At 35.2% G+C, this 15,511-nt stretch overlaps 1 protein-coding gene across 1 annotated transcript in view; it reads right to left on the bottom strand.

Moving 5' to 3' along the window:
• Positions 1-15,511, bottom strand: part of Lin7a (lin-7 cell polarity scaffold A) — a 130,423-nt gene that overhangs the window by 69,113 nt on the left and 45,799 nt on the right. The gene's annotated exons all lie outside the window — the stretch shown is intronic.

Raw genomic sequence — 15,511 nt, 5'->3', positions numbered from 1 at the left:
ATCATTGTTGGTACAAATGGAACACTGACATGAATAGGGATTATAGAAATATGGGGATCATGGTGCAGCTTTCTTATTATCTTTACTTATTTTTTAATGTAGAAAAATGTTCCCTGTTTCACAATGTTCTGTTTTACTCACTGCCCAGTTAGTGGAACTCAACTGGGATTCAGGGCACTGGTCTCAGTGCTAACTCAGGTAGTAAGTAGTTTAAAGGACAACCTATACTTTTTCCATCTTATTTTATCATCTATAAAATGAAGTGTTTATAGTAGATCAAGGTACCAAGTGGATCATTCTTAGATTTGTACCAAAACCTTGGAGAAAGGACCCATGATATCACCAGATTCACAAAAAAAGTCACAATTCTCCAAAGGCTTTGAACACCAGGACTAGGTCTTCCTGATCCTGCTTTTAGCCTTATGTATTTCACTAACTTTATGTTAAATACAACATAAAATCCACATTACTTATTTACATGAAAACCATGTTTTACATATTTACATATTCATATAAATGTAAATATTTACACAAATACATAAAGAATCCTAAAAGTTTTGGTTCTAATTACAGATTACTTTTCAAGGGTTGATGTGATTTTAATGTAAATCTCATTTTGAACTAGAAATGTAGGCGTGTTTTGTAGGAGTTAAGAGATGCATTTGAAAATTTGAGATTTGGGAACATCTAGCGTATGCTCCTCTACTAATAAAAATGAGTCATCTTAAGGAATTTCCTCTTGTATCTAACAAATACTTATTAATTGTTCATTATCTGGCAGATTATCATGCTGGGTGCTAATTTTCTGTTATAATTAAAATAGATATTCTCTACCTTTAGTCTAATAAGATACTTAAATTACTTAAATCCTTAGTTAACCCTAATGAAAGAAATAGGAAGAGCACCACAAATCATGGACTTAAAATTGTTCTAACTTTTTAAGAATATTGGGCCATATTCTATTTTTATTTCCTGCCTCCATTGGACCTCAGGTGCAAAGGACAGAATTGGAGACATTATATTTTTTTGTTTTTAGCACATGCTCATTATTGTCTATTAATTTATGAATGGCTTACTTTTATTAAGACAAACACACACACACACACACACACACACACACACGCAAACCTCCCACTGAAACAAAAGCTAGGATCTAGAACCAAAGCCACGTGCTATCCCTCTACTTGTACTCATTGCCTTGGTTCTCCCAGTGAGTTAAACAGGGCACTAATGAAGAGGTAGATAAAGTTGACCAATTACTCAAGAGAACCCAGGAACAGATTAGTGTGTGTAGACTATCATGTATAGTAATAAAACAGATTAAAAGAAAATGTAAATTATTCAAAACATGAAGCTGGAAACGAAGAGTTACCCTATGAGTGAAAGATAAAACTGAATCTTTACCCCAAAGCATACACAAAAATGAACTCTAGATGTATTAAGGACAATTATTAAAAAATGTTTACTTTAGTAGAACATATAAGTATATATCTTTTACACATTGGAGTAGGGAAAATTTCTTAAATGAGATACCAAAACAATCATTGATTGTTAAAAAATAAACATTTAAAATCAAGAATTTTATTTATGAAGAGCAAGTTACAAAATAGGAGAATATATTTACTATATCTGACTCCAGTAAATAATTACTACTAATATATTAAAATATATGTAAAAGCACAAACCAATAGAAAAAACAGACAAATATTTCAGAGTAATTATGAGATGTTCAATAGTTTAGTGACAGCTATAAAATACCATTTTAGTGTATTCAGTTGGTGAAAATTTTAAAGTCTCATATACCAAGTGGTGGAGTGATATGGATACATGATATACAATATCTTGCTTGCCAGTATGTAAACTGGAGCAACCAAGTTTGAAAATTATTGAACATTTTCTCTTAAAGTTGGACATTCTTATACTTTATGATCCAGAAATTCCATATTTACATATATGCCTGGGACAGGCGTTGGTTATCAGAGAACATATATATGTTAACTGTAGAACCTAGTGAAAACCTGGAAACAACTCCAGTACTCATTGATGGGAGACTGAGCTGATAAACTGTGTCTCACCAGGGAATATCATATAGCAGTCAAAACAAATGAACTAGAGCAACACAAAAAATATGATTGAATCTTAGCAGTAAGATATTAAAAGAAAAAGAGCAACCTCTAAAAATGTTATCAGTGTGGTATGTTTTCATAACATTTTAAACACAGAACATTAGAGTATTTTAGGAAAATACATATGCAATCAGACTATATAGAAACGAACACAAGATATACATCAGTTTCCACTATTTTAAAGCCCTAAGTCTTGTGTATTTCTCTGTGGGAGAAGAAAAGGAGGGGAGGAAGGAAAAAAGGAAGGAAGTTACTAATTGCCTTGCATAGATTTTAATTATAAATTATACTAATTTCACTTTTTTATGTATAAACCACACTCTGGGATAGTAGAAATATGGCTTAAAAAATGGCGTTTGTAACTTAACATTTATTTTAGGAGGCGAGTCCAAATAGCTTGTCTCTGTATATATTGGTAATATTAGCACAAGAAAAACTTAAATGACTCGTTCACTGGGGGAAAAAACAAAAAACAGTTGTCATCCATGGTGCCAAAAATAGAAGTTCTGTTTTCACTCCTGTGATCTCAGCAGAAGACAGAATGTTCACTTTATCTGACTGATACAAAATATAACTTCTCCAAGGACTCTATTATTTTGAACTACTGTGTAAGTACATGTAATTACAAGCTTCTGGAAATATGTACTGTTTATTTTATCACTTGTAACAGCAAATAAAGACTTGGGCCGAGTATTTACCCAACAGTGATGCTAACAGCCTTCAGAGTCATTACGGACTCTCTGTGAGGATCAGATATCTTTAAGATCAATGACCCCTTCTTGCAATTATAGTCTAAGATGGTTCCTGCCACACATATCTCCTGTTCTGGAAACCAGAAAGTGACATGTTGATATTGCAAGCACTCTCTGTACATCTTTAAAAAAAATGTGTCTTTCCTCAGAGAAAGCTGCAGAAATACAACTATACTTCAAAATTTGTTTCAAATGAATGATGTAGTCATTCTGTAAAGCATATTATCCAATAACTCAATGAGTACATTTATTTATTTTTTATTTTTTTTGAACCAGGGATTGAACCCAGGGGCACTCAACCACTAAGTCACATCTCTAGACCTTTTTAAAAATATTCTATTTAGAGGCAGGGTCTCACTGAGTTGTTTAGGGCCTTGTTAAGTTGCTGAGGCTGGCTTTGAATTCATGATTCTCCTGTCTCAGCTTCCCAAGCCACTGGGATTACAGGTGTGCACCACAGCACCCAGCTGCCATTGTGCTTCATTATCTCACTTTTCTTTTCTTTTCTTTTCTTTCTTTCTTTCTTTCTTTCTTTCTTTCTTTCTTTCTTTCTGTGCTGGGGATTGAACCCAGGGTTTTGTGCATGTGAGGCAAGCACTCTACCAATTGAGCTATATCCCCAGTCTGAGTACATTTATTTTTTATTATCTTCATCAGTTTAAAAATATCCATATTATCCATTTCCCCTGCCCCATTCATGGTCTCACATAGTGACACATTCCTACTAGCTCTAGTTGACACCCAATTTTTCATGCAAATTATATGAAATCTTCATAAAGAAAAACATAAATTACTTGCTATGTAACTGTAGTCACAAAACCAGAAGGACCTTAGGAGAAGAAACTAGTTGAACAGTATTTCGCAACTGATACCATAGAAAGTAGTCTTCATTTTAAGGGTGGTTGGTAAGATAAAACTGATCTTTTTGAGAATTTGATGAAACTCTGGAGTTACCCCATAAAAACTGACTTATATGTGTTTCTATGGGCTGAATGTGTCTGCTCCAAAATTGAGGTATTGCCAAAGTGATAGTGCTAAGAAGTGAGACTGGATGGGAAGTGTAGCTCAATAGTAAAGCACTTGCCTAGAATTCACAAGGCACTTTGTTTGGTATTTGATCCCCAGCACCTATAGGAAAAAAAAAAGAAAACAGACTTTTATTTGGAGGGGGAGCATTGAACCCAAGGCTGCTCCATCACTGAGGGACATCCAAAGTACTTTAAAAATATTATTTATTTATTTACTTAAATTTTGAGACAAGGTCTTGCTTGCTAAATCACCCAGGCTGGCCTGGATTTTGCTGTTATGGTTTGGATATAAGGTCCTGTTAATGCAGGAATATTCAGAGGTAAAATTATTAGGTTACATCCTAGTTTGAATGGGCTGATTGGGTGGTAACTGCAGGGAGGGGGTTTGTCACTGGAGGAGGTGGGTCATGGGGGGAATGCACTGAAAGGGTTCATCTTCCCTGTGGCCCCTCCTGCTCCCTTCTCTTTGCTTTTTGGCTGCCATGAGTTGAGTGGCTTTTCTATACTATGCCCTTCAGCCGTGATGTTCTGTCTTACCTTGGGCCTAAAGCAAGGGAGTTGGCTGGCTATGAAATGAGACCTCTGAACCCATGAGTCCCCAAATAAGTTTATCTCCCCAAATGGTAATCAAGTATTCCAATCAAGGAGATAAGAAGCTAATACACTTGCCATCTTCCTGCATCAGCTCCTATGTTTCGGGGGTTACGGGTATGCACCATCTTGACTGGCAGAAATAAGACTTTTAAGAGGTTACTAGGTCACCAAGGTCTTTCCTCATCTGTAGGAATAAAGCTTCATGTAGCACTTACTAGTGTCTCCACTGGCCCTTCTTACCACTTGAAGACGAAGCAAGAAGACTCCCCAGTGTCTGTTCTTTTCAAATGATCTCATCTTAGATATTTTGTAATAGTAAGCACAAAATGGACTAAGATATGTGCATATGTGCATGTCATGTTTTTTTTTGCATTTTTCATTGAATTATTTCAGATATTACATTGGATTATGTCACTCTTATTTTTCTTGTAAAAATTGATGGCTCCTTCCCAGAAATAAAGCAATAAATCCAAATCCACCAGGTCATATATAAAAGATAAAATTTTGTTTTGCTCAAAATATATCTCAATGAGAAGCCTGTTTTACTTGACTTAAATTTATAGTGATATTTTGCATGAAAATATTGATGTCAATTTTAGCAGCTAATCCATTTTGAGTCCATTTTAATAGCAGCAAGAGTTCAAATTGTAGCTCACGTGGGTTTAGTAGCAAACAGAATTAAATTCCCAGTCTGAGTGGAGCTGACTTTCATCAAAACCCTTGAGTTTTCTCCAAAGCAATTCAACTTGGATTCAGGTTCTACCAAATCCTCTGTCTTCAAATCAAATGAAATTGCTTTGGGGAAGGTTGGCATCAACAATACAGCCTTTGTCAGGAAGGAAAGACATTTGAAGCCTTCTTTCAATTTTAAGTAGTCTAAGCAGCAGTAACCTTTAAAAGCTTTGCAGTCTTTCCAGGTGTTTGTAGATGTTCTCCCTGGGTGAACTGACAAGGCTCTCTCATTTTCAACTCCCTTGACATAACTGATTTCTCTTTCAGCCCAGCAAGGTCACAAGTTTTCCACTCTCATCTCTTCCTCCAAAATGGCAGGTGTTTGTAGAGCCACCCTGCCGGATCAGAGAATCTGGAACTGAAAGTCTAGCCTCATTCCTTAGGCCTAACATCTACAAGAAAGTCCTGCCACAGACCAACCTCTCTTGTCAGATTTTTCTAAGATTCAGCTTTCCTTTACTCACAAAATAAAGTGAAATTTCTAACCCATGTTCAGCTAGGTACATGGACACTTTTGCTCTGGAAAAACCAAGAAACGTTAGGTAGTAAAAAAAAAAAAAAACACCCACATTTTGTTCCATTTAAAAATTTAAAAAATAAATAAATAAAAACTGTTGAAAAGATAGATTCAAGAATATAGCTGCGAAATTATTAGGGTACTTTCTTTCAACAGAGCCAGCAAGGCATCATTTAGGAAAATTGTCAGGAAAAATGCATGCTGCTGGTTAAAGCAATAAGTGCCTATGACAAGACAAACCTCTGTCTTCACCAAACTAATCAAGCTGGATCTTGGATCCAGAAGTTCTGTGTGTATTATATATGTACACACTATAGTTAGATTTTTCTTCCATTATGAATTTTTCCTTATTTAGAAATTTTTCTCTGTTGGAAGAATCTGACCTTTAAAGTGTCCATGAGGTCTCTCTCATTCTCTCTCTCTCTCTCTTTCTCTCTCTCTCTCTCTCTGTCTCTCTCTCTCTGTCTCTCTCTCTCTCTCTCTCTGTCTCTCTCTCTCTCTCTCTCTCTCTCTCTCTCTCTCTCTCTCTCACACACACACACACACACACACAGGCATTAAAGTTTACATGACAGATAAAAATCAGAGTTTTACTGAAACAATGGGGAGTTTTCACTCGCTTGCATGCAAATTGAGAATGTCATAGCTGTTATTTTCACCGCAGTTGGCTTTGAAATACAAGCAAAATGTCAGAGTTCAGGAGTAGGTTATATCAAGTGAACAGTCACTAATTTTTTTCTTGCTCTGAACAACCCACCAGTTCAAGCATTTCTAGACTATTTGACTTGATAAAACTTTCTCCAGTTATTTATTGTTTCTTTTGCTTGGAAATGTGTCAAGATTTTCATGGAAAGGCAAATATAAGTTTTGGTAAATTTCCACCCCTTTAAAATGGGACTTTTTCCTCCAGGGAAAAAATCTAGATTGTATGATTTATTTTCAGGATGCTCAGAAATAAGCTTTCTTGACTCTATGTGCACATTGGCAGGAAACTTATCACACAAGAAACAGTCTGGCTTTTGTGTCCCACCACATTTAGCAATGCAAATAAAAATCAAAGGAAATGTAAGAGCCATCAGCTTTCTTTTCTTTGACATTTGCCAACTTAAGCTAAGTTTAATGTGAACAGAAAAAGATACGCATAAACATAATGTGGGATACATTTTTGTTAATTCTGATGAATGCAATGCTATCCTAGATGTCATCATACAAGGATGATGATTTTACATGAGGAACCTCTGCTACTCTATGTGCATATTCTATAAAGGAAAATGTTAAGCACATTAAACCGTTAAAAAAGCAAAATGATATATTTTGCCATAAACAACATTTTTTGCACAAAAAATGAAGAAAACAAAAATAAAGCTAAATAAAAGTTTTACACACACACACATCTTCATCTACAAGGACATCTATACATGATCTTCAGTTTAAAAATCCCTGTTTTAGACAACCTAAGAATGGGAAAAAGAATTTGCAAACTATCCATCTGACATAGAGCTAATAATTCTGAATATGTAAGAATCTTATCAGTAAAAATACCAGATTAACTAAAAAAAGGGCAAAAGAGCTTAATAGACATTTCTTAAAAGGCAGCATATAAAAGACCAATAGGTATATGAAAAATGCTCAATATCAGTAATCATCAAGGATTTGCAAGTTAAAACCACGGTGAGATACCACCTCACTCCAGCTAGAATGGCTATTATCAAAATGAGAAATGATAACAAATACTACTGAAGACATAGAGGAAAAGAAGCCTTTGTATAGTGTTGATGGGAATGTAAATTCCTACAAACAGTCTGGAAAATGGTAGGGAGGGTCTTCAAAATATTAAAAATACAATAGCATATAATTCAGTATTCCCATACTGGGAATACACCCACAGGGAATGACATTAGAAAGGACAAAGAGACATCTGTACTCCCATGTTTATTGCAGCACTCTTCACAATAGCCAAGGATTGGAATCACAACCTAAATGCCCAGAAATGGATGAATGGATGAAGAAAATGTGGTACATATACACACTGGGATACTATTCAGTCATAAAAATGAATGAAATCCTATCATTTGGGACAACATGTATTAACTTAGAGGACATTATGTAAAGTGAAATAAAACAGGTCCAAAAAGACAAACACTGCATAACCTCACTCATATGCTGAATGAAAACCAAAAATTGACCTCATGAAAGAGGAGAGAATAGTGATTACTTGAGACCAGAGAGAGAACAGAGGAGGGAGGGATAGTGTGGTCAATGGGTAGAGAATTTCAATTAGATAATAAACATAAATTCCTGTGTTCTATAGAGTGACTATAGTTAATAAAATTTTGCGTGTTCAGTATAGCTAGAAGTTTTTGAATATTCTCAATACAAAGATATGATAAATTCACAAGGTGATGGATATGCTAAGTAGTTTGATTTGATTAATATACAACAAATAAAACTGTACTCCATCAATTTAAAGTAAAAAACAACCTCCATTTTAAAGTGGTCTGAAATAAGCCATCTAAACTTTGCTGTTAGTGGATAATTTCCTATATTACATATGAACTCACTGTTGGATATTTCCAGTTATCCTTTAGTTGGCTGCATTCTTCTACTTTCCATCTAGTAGTCTGACATGGTTACTTCCCTTTCCTCTTATCCAGTCAAAGATTAGATGTCAAATCTCATGATATGCATGGTTTTTCTCTTTATGTGGCTAAATATCACGAAGTCCTTAACTTGTCATTATATGATAAGATCAAGGTCTCTTTTTACGCTGGTTGTCTCATTCTGAAATCACATCAATGTGTCAAAATCTTTTTTTTTTTTAAATGTGGAGCCTGTATTAAAAATTATGCATTTTAAAAAAATGATTAAGAACTACAAAACTAACCAGGTATTGTGGTGTACAACTGGAATCCCGACTACATGGGGTGCTGAAGCAGGAGGATTACAAGTTCAAAGACAGCCTTAGCAATTTAGGGAGATTCTGTCTCAAAATAAAAAAATAAAAAGGAGTAGTAGCTCAGTGGCTGGGCACCCCTGGGTTTAAACCCCAGTACAAAAAAAAAAAAAAAAAAGACCGAAAAGAAAAGAAAGAAAAAAAAAAACAAAAGAAAAACCACTATAGGGCTATTGTTATATTGTTATCTTAGTATTTCTATTGAAGCATATTAAAATTTTAACATTGTCACTAAAACCACCAAACTTTTCACCAGAATAGCAAGCATTCCCTAAATTCTTACTTACCTTTTAGCTTGGCACTGTATTTGTCAAAATATTTACTATTTTATCTCATTTGATTTAATCTTCTCAAAGTCATTATTATCTTAATTTGTCTTTTTTTTTTTTTTTAAAAAAAGGAAGATTAAACAAAACCAAATTCATGGCAGTAAAGTAATTTGCACAAGATTTCATAGTTAAGTGACCAAGCAAAGGAAGTAAATCCAGGTTTGTCTGAATCCATTAGAAATTTTTTTCTGTGCTTTTCTATTATACTGTGTAAGCCATGATTCAGCATCAGCCAGTCTGCCTGCCTGCCTGCCTTCCTCTCTCTGTCTCCTTCCCTTCTTCCTTTCCCTTTCTCTCTCTCCTCTTTCTTCTCTACTTCCCGCCTTTCCTTTCTTCCTTCCTCTTTCCCTCTCTCTTTTTCTTTCTTCCTTGTTCCTCCCCACTTATCCCTTCCTCCAATTATCCTGTTCCCCCACCCCCGCCCTCCAGAGTAATTGTGAATCTATGTTCTATTCAAACAATCCTTGGCTCTCTCATAGAGGAGATTAGTTTGCCTTCCATGTTTTAGTTCACACGGTGCGTTAAAACACTGTATAGAACCACAAGGAGAACAAAACCTCACATTGTAATGCTGCTTCCCAAGTGGATACGGAATTAAGATGCAATGGCTCAATTTATTTTGCTTAAATAACTGATGAGGGGTAAAGAATTTATTAGTCTTGTGTACTTCCTTCAATACAGCTTATAGACACAAGTACTTTTTTCATATTATTCATTTCCCAATTCACCAAAGCAGTATACCTAGAGATAATCTGGGATTCTACTCTTAAATAATAATGGTATTCGTTGATGATATGATTATTAGCCATCTAATACTGTACCAGGTGCTGTGTATATATGATCTCTAATACTCGGTGCTTTTTATGTATGACTGTAAGTACTAGGAACACTGCAAAACTGATAATATTTTCTCCATTATGTTAAAGTGAAAACTTAAATTTCATCAAAGTTAAAAATAAATAACCAAGTGGGGTTCTAACTTGAGTCAACAGGACTGCAGCACAGATGACTCTTCTGTTCTCTCTGGTCTGACAAGATGCCTCATGGTAACTTTTCCCACATGTCCCTGCTGGGAGGTCCTGCAGTGAAAATTCCTCTTCTATAGATCCCTCTGGGTGGAATATTTCACTGAGAACTGAGAGCACTTGAACAAGGGACTGATATACTCTGCATATTTAGTTTATATTGATTATATCTGTAAGTCTATAATAAAGAAAAAAATCCATTTACATAGAAATGGTGTGAAACTTAGGGAGGGTGTGGGGCATGATGCCAGAGGGTTAATGAGTTCCAGTCCCAGGAAGAAATGACTGAGAATAAGAGAAAAATGGGAAATAAAGAAGTAAATAAAATCCATGACTCAAGTTTCTAAAAAAATGTAACATCTGTGAACCCCCATCAGTACTTACATTGGTTACTAATTTCACAAAGCTTAAAAAAAATGCACTGAAGTTTAGGGAAAAAAAAAACCCATAGTTTAAAAGCATTGTTTCATGGAAATTAAAGGGTAGATACTGCTTTTAACCTTTTTCTGTGGTAAAATTGGCTTGAATGTTGTATAGTGTCAGTCAGGATGGCCTGGGTCCTGCTTTGGTACAAGAATGTTACAATCTTGAGGGCTTAGAATAACAAAGGTTTATTTTTGCTAAGGCTCTAAGTTGGTAAAGGGTTGGTTCTCACTCTGAAGCCTAGGCTGATGGATAGTTTAATCATATAAAACATTACTATTTTCCTAGCAAAAGGAAGGGTAAGTGGCAAATCTTGCACTGCCCATAGGCTTCTGTGAGGAGCTGGAACACAAATTTTCCGCTCATATTATTGGCAAAGCAGGTGTCATAACCATGTCTAGTTTTAAAGGATGGTCGAATCCAACATGTGACGAAAAGTAGAGGAGAATTGGAACCATTTTGTACAATCCTATGTGCTACTACAGAATGAGAGTCCATATGGAGATGGTTTATTTTCTTTTCTGATCATGAGATTACATTAGAAAATAGTAACATACAACATCTGGTGATTGGCCAAAGAAAATAATGTTTATTTTGTAGCACATTTTTTGGTTCAACATACATGTGGCAGTTATAAATATGGGAGTTCGTCCTCGCTAAGACCACCACCATCAGTGGTATATCATGCTCCAGGTCAATGACCCATCACCCAGAACAGCAGGAAGCTTCAATGTCTCAAAGTTTGGAAGACAAGGATGATAACTAGATTACTAATTATGTTTTTTTTATTATTTTCGTTGCAAAAAGAATTTATTTGTATTCTGTTGCAGAAATTATATGTCCTCTTGAATGTGATCATTCATATGTTTATCAATTTCCTTCTCTGAGGTACATAGAATATGAAGTATCAGGAAACAACCCATCTTTTGACCACCTCGCCAAGTATTGTCACTCAATTATCTTAGAAAATTCCCTCATTCAAAAGTCCATATTTATAATAATTCAATTTCAACCCTAAATTTATAAGTTTAGGCCATTTAAGTTAATCATTACAGTGCAAAGCTAAAATATGAGGAAGTCACTTAAAGTCACAGAAACGGTCTTTACTAAGAACATCTGTATAACATTTTTTAAATTTTTTTTTAGTTATACATGGACAAAATATCTTTTTTTTAAATTTTTATTGTTGGTTGTTCAAAACATTACATAGTTCTTGATGACGAATGAATAAAAAAATGTGGCATTTATACACAATGGAGTATTACTCTGCATTAAAAAATGACAAAATCATAGAATTTGCAGGGAAATGTATGGCATTAGAGCAGATTATGCTAAGTGAAGCTATCCAATCCCTAAAAAACAAATGCCAAATGTCTTCTTTGATATAAGGAGAGTAACTAAGAACAGAGTAGGGATGAAGACCATGAGAAGAAGATTAACATTAAACAGGGATGAGAGGTGGGAGGGAAAGGGAGAGAGAAGGGAAATTGCATGGAAATGGAAGGAAACCCTCAGGGTTATACAAAATTACATACAAGAGGAAGTGAGGGGAAAGGGAAAATAATACAAAGGGGAGAAATGAATTACAGTAGAGGGGGTAGAGAGAGAAGAGGGGAGGGGAGGGGAGGGGGGATAGTAGAGGATAGGAAAGGCAGTAGAATACAACAGACACTAGTATGGCAATATGTAAATCAATGGATGTGTAACTGATGTGATTCTGCAATCTGTATACGGGGTAAAAATGGGAGTTCATAACCCACTTGAATCAAAGTGGACAAAATATCTTTATTTTGTTTATTTATTTGTATGTGGTACTGAGGATCAAACCCAGTGCCTCACATGTTCAAGGCAAGTGCTTTCCACTGAGCCACAACCCAAGCCTCAGTACCATAACAAAAATATTTCATTTCTCATTGGAAAACTGTATGAATATTCTCTTAACAGCCAGTGCAGCTCATTATAGAATAACATTATCACATGTGAGCCCATTTCTCTGTCATGAACTTTGAGGTTACTTGCACAGAGTAAGTGCAATTTAATTCTATAAGGGTTCTGTCAAGATCTTTCACAATAAAACACAATGAAGAAAATTGCTGATCACCATCTGCATGTGCAAATAAAGCTGTGTATGGGCTGTCATTCAATTGCAGCTTATTTATTAATAGAGCAATGCCTTTCTTAGTTGTATATATATTTTTCCCTTGGTAATAATCTCAACGTACTTTTATCAGTCTTTATTACAGATTACAGATTGTAGAAAATAGTTAAGGAAACTTCTGATCTTTTTTTAAGCATGCATTTTAAATTTTAAAACATAAAATTTCATCAAATTATTCTCTTTATATAAGTGCTGCACATATTCCAGGAGCTGATTCAGTAGTTTCACCCAAATGTTAAGCAAAATATGGGATTACCTCAACATATAATAATAACTACTGTTGCATTTACATAAGGAAATAAAAAATCTTTGGCAAAAGCTTACAGTGCCTCATTTTTTTATCATAACTTGTGTTACACATTTTTTTAAGGAATGGTCCTGTATCTGGTTTTGCTCCAGTGAATGCAACTAAGAAAACACTTTAAAGTATTAACTAGCATGTGTTTCTGAAAACGTCAAAAAACTTGAACCACAAAAATTCCAAGCATTATTTGAATAGGAAACCAAACTTCAAAGGTTTCTTACTTGCACAACAGAGACCAGGAGAGAAAGTGTTCTTGGCTCAGTACAATTTAATTTTTAGATAGTCTTTGTCATACTTCCTAACTGCACTTTTCTTAACTAGCATTTGGTTCACCTAGCTCACAATATATATTCATATTTCATATTGTTGTTAAAGGACTTTTCACTAGATACATTAAGAAGATAATTTAGAATTATTTTATGTGTTGTCATTTTTGCTATTTCCCACAGTAAAGATAAAGCAACACAATAAGAATAACAAAGGCATCACCACACTTAACAAATAATTCCATGCAACTGGGATGAACTGTCAGGCAAGTTGAAGTGACCTTTCACGACTTCTGTATAACCTGCTTCTTTTAAAATTCCAAAATTGTTACTAAGAACATTATTGTGAACATAAATTTAATCTTAATGGTTCAAAGTTGCAAAACACAAGACAGATAAATTGTATCATGTGTTATTCCTTCTGGAACTTCTAGATTGCCTATAGATTGGCTACAAACTTTCATGGACTATTGATGGTATACATGCCTACCATACCTCAGGCAGGCTGTGTAAGATATAATGTTTATATAAAGTCCCCATATTTACTTTCATTTGTACTCTCATTCTCTTTTTCATTAACATACTCCCAAAAGAAAAAAAAGCCTCTGTGCTGATTTCAACAGATGTCTATATCACATTTACAAATCCAGTCCTAGATTCTCCCCCAACTTCAGACTTAGAGGGTTGCAAGGCATCTCTAATGTCTGAAAGGCATCATCAATTTACTACATAGAGAACAGAGTTCTTGGAAGGTCTTCTCCAAAGCTCGATCCCCTCTGAAGAGTCCCATCTTATTATACCAATTGTCTTTGCTTTTTTCTTGTTTGTTTTGTTTTTGGTGCTGGGGATTGAGCCCAGGGTCTTGTGCTTGTGAGGCAAGCACTCTACCAACGGAGCTATATCCCCAGCCTTATTATATCAATTGTTCAAGCCCAAATCTGAGAATCAATTGAGTCTTTTCACCCTTCCATATGCTACAGATCTTATATATTAATAATTTCTGTTGATCCGCTCTCAAAAATATACTAGAATCTGAAAACTTCCAATACTCATAATGCTGCCATCTTGGTTCAACCTGCTATCATCTTGCTCTCTCTTGATCGCCTCATTATTTTTATTACTGGTTTCACTTTTGTCTAACACTGTACTGAAGGTTGTGTTCTGTATTCTCATAGTGGAAAGAGAGACCTTTCCAAAAAAACAATTTAGGTCAGGCCAAAACACTCCAACGGCTTCCTGTCATGCTTAAAATGGAGTTCAATGTTCTCACTATGGCCCGAGAGACCTTACGTGATCTGCTCTCCAGCTGCCTATGGAGCCTACCTTGAATTTTCCATTCCAGACATACTGGCTTTTGGAGTATTCCTTCCGTGCATTAAGATCATTCTTTTCTCTGGGTTTTGTACTTGAGGTTTCCTCTGCCTAGAACACTGTACTCCTTTGTATTTGCTCCTGTACTTCCATTAGTGTATTGTTTGTTTGTTTCTGACCACCCTAAACTTAATTCAGCCCTGTTGTCCTGGTTTGAGTCTCATCATTCTCTGGTATTGTAAAATTGTATGCTTATTTTTCACAACTTTCTCCCACTGGAATGCAAATTTCACTAATGCAGAGACTTTGAATTGGGTCACGAGCCATATAATCAGTGAGCAAATAAGTATATGATATCCTATCTTTTAGTTCTGTGGATAGCAGAATGCTACAACACAAAAGAGATGATAGAATCTCTAAAAAAGGAAAAGTTGGTTGCCAGATCTCAGGGGAATGGCACTCTGTGAAGAAAGAAAGAAGTGTAAAGGGAATTTAGCCTTGGTTCTCACAGTCACAGTGATCACAGGAGTTAGTGAGGCCACCCATGGGGTTTCTAGATATCTTATACCTTTCCCACTGAGGGAAAGCCAATGGCAGAGAATTCATATGCTTTGAGAAACTTCCTTTCAGCCTTTGATCAATTCAAAGGTTAAAAAATTAGACATGTAATTATGGTTGGTTGCTTACTCAAGCTGTGTTCTGTATTAACAAAAATTAAATAGTGAACAACTTCACCTGATAAAGTTGAATTCCAGCAACGTCTAAATGTTAACTGTATTGGCTAGGCTACACTTTAAATCTGTAGAGTTTTATATGCCTCTCTGAGTCTTGCATCCTCTGAGTATTCATAAACTAGAATTGTTGAAAATGTACATTAACCACAAGTAAAATTGCAAAGAGGAAGAATACAATGATACATCCATGAAAGGCATAAGCTGTATGCTACAACAAATTCTCTAAATAGTCAATGGGTTCATATGGCTTTGAGGAGGA

This window comes from Urocitellus parryii, chromosome 5, assembly GCF_045843805.1.
Source record: "Urocitellus parryii isolate mUroPar1 chromosome 5, mUroPar1.hap1, whole genome shotgun sequence".
Lineage (NCBI taxonomy): Eukaryota > Metazoa > Chordata > Mammalia > Rodentia > Sciuridae > Urocitellus > Urocitellus parryii.
Note: the sequence above shows the minus strand (reverse complement) of the source record. Positions and strands in the feature narration are given on the sequence as shown.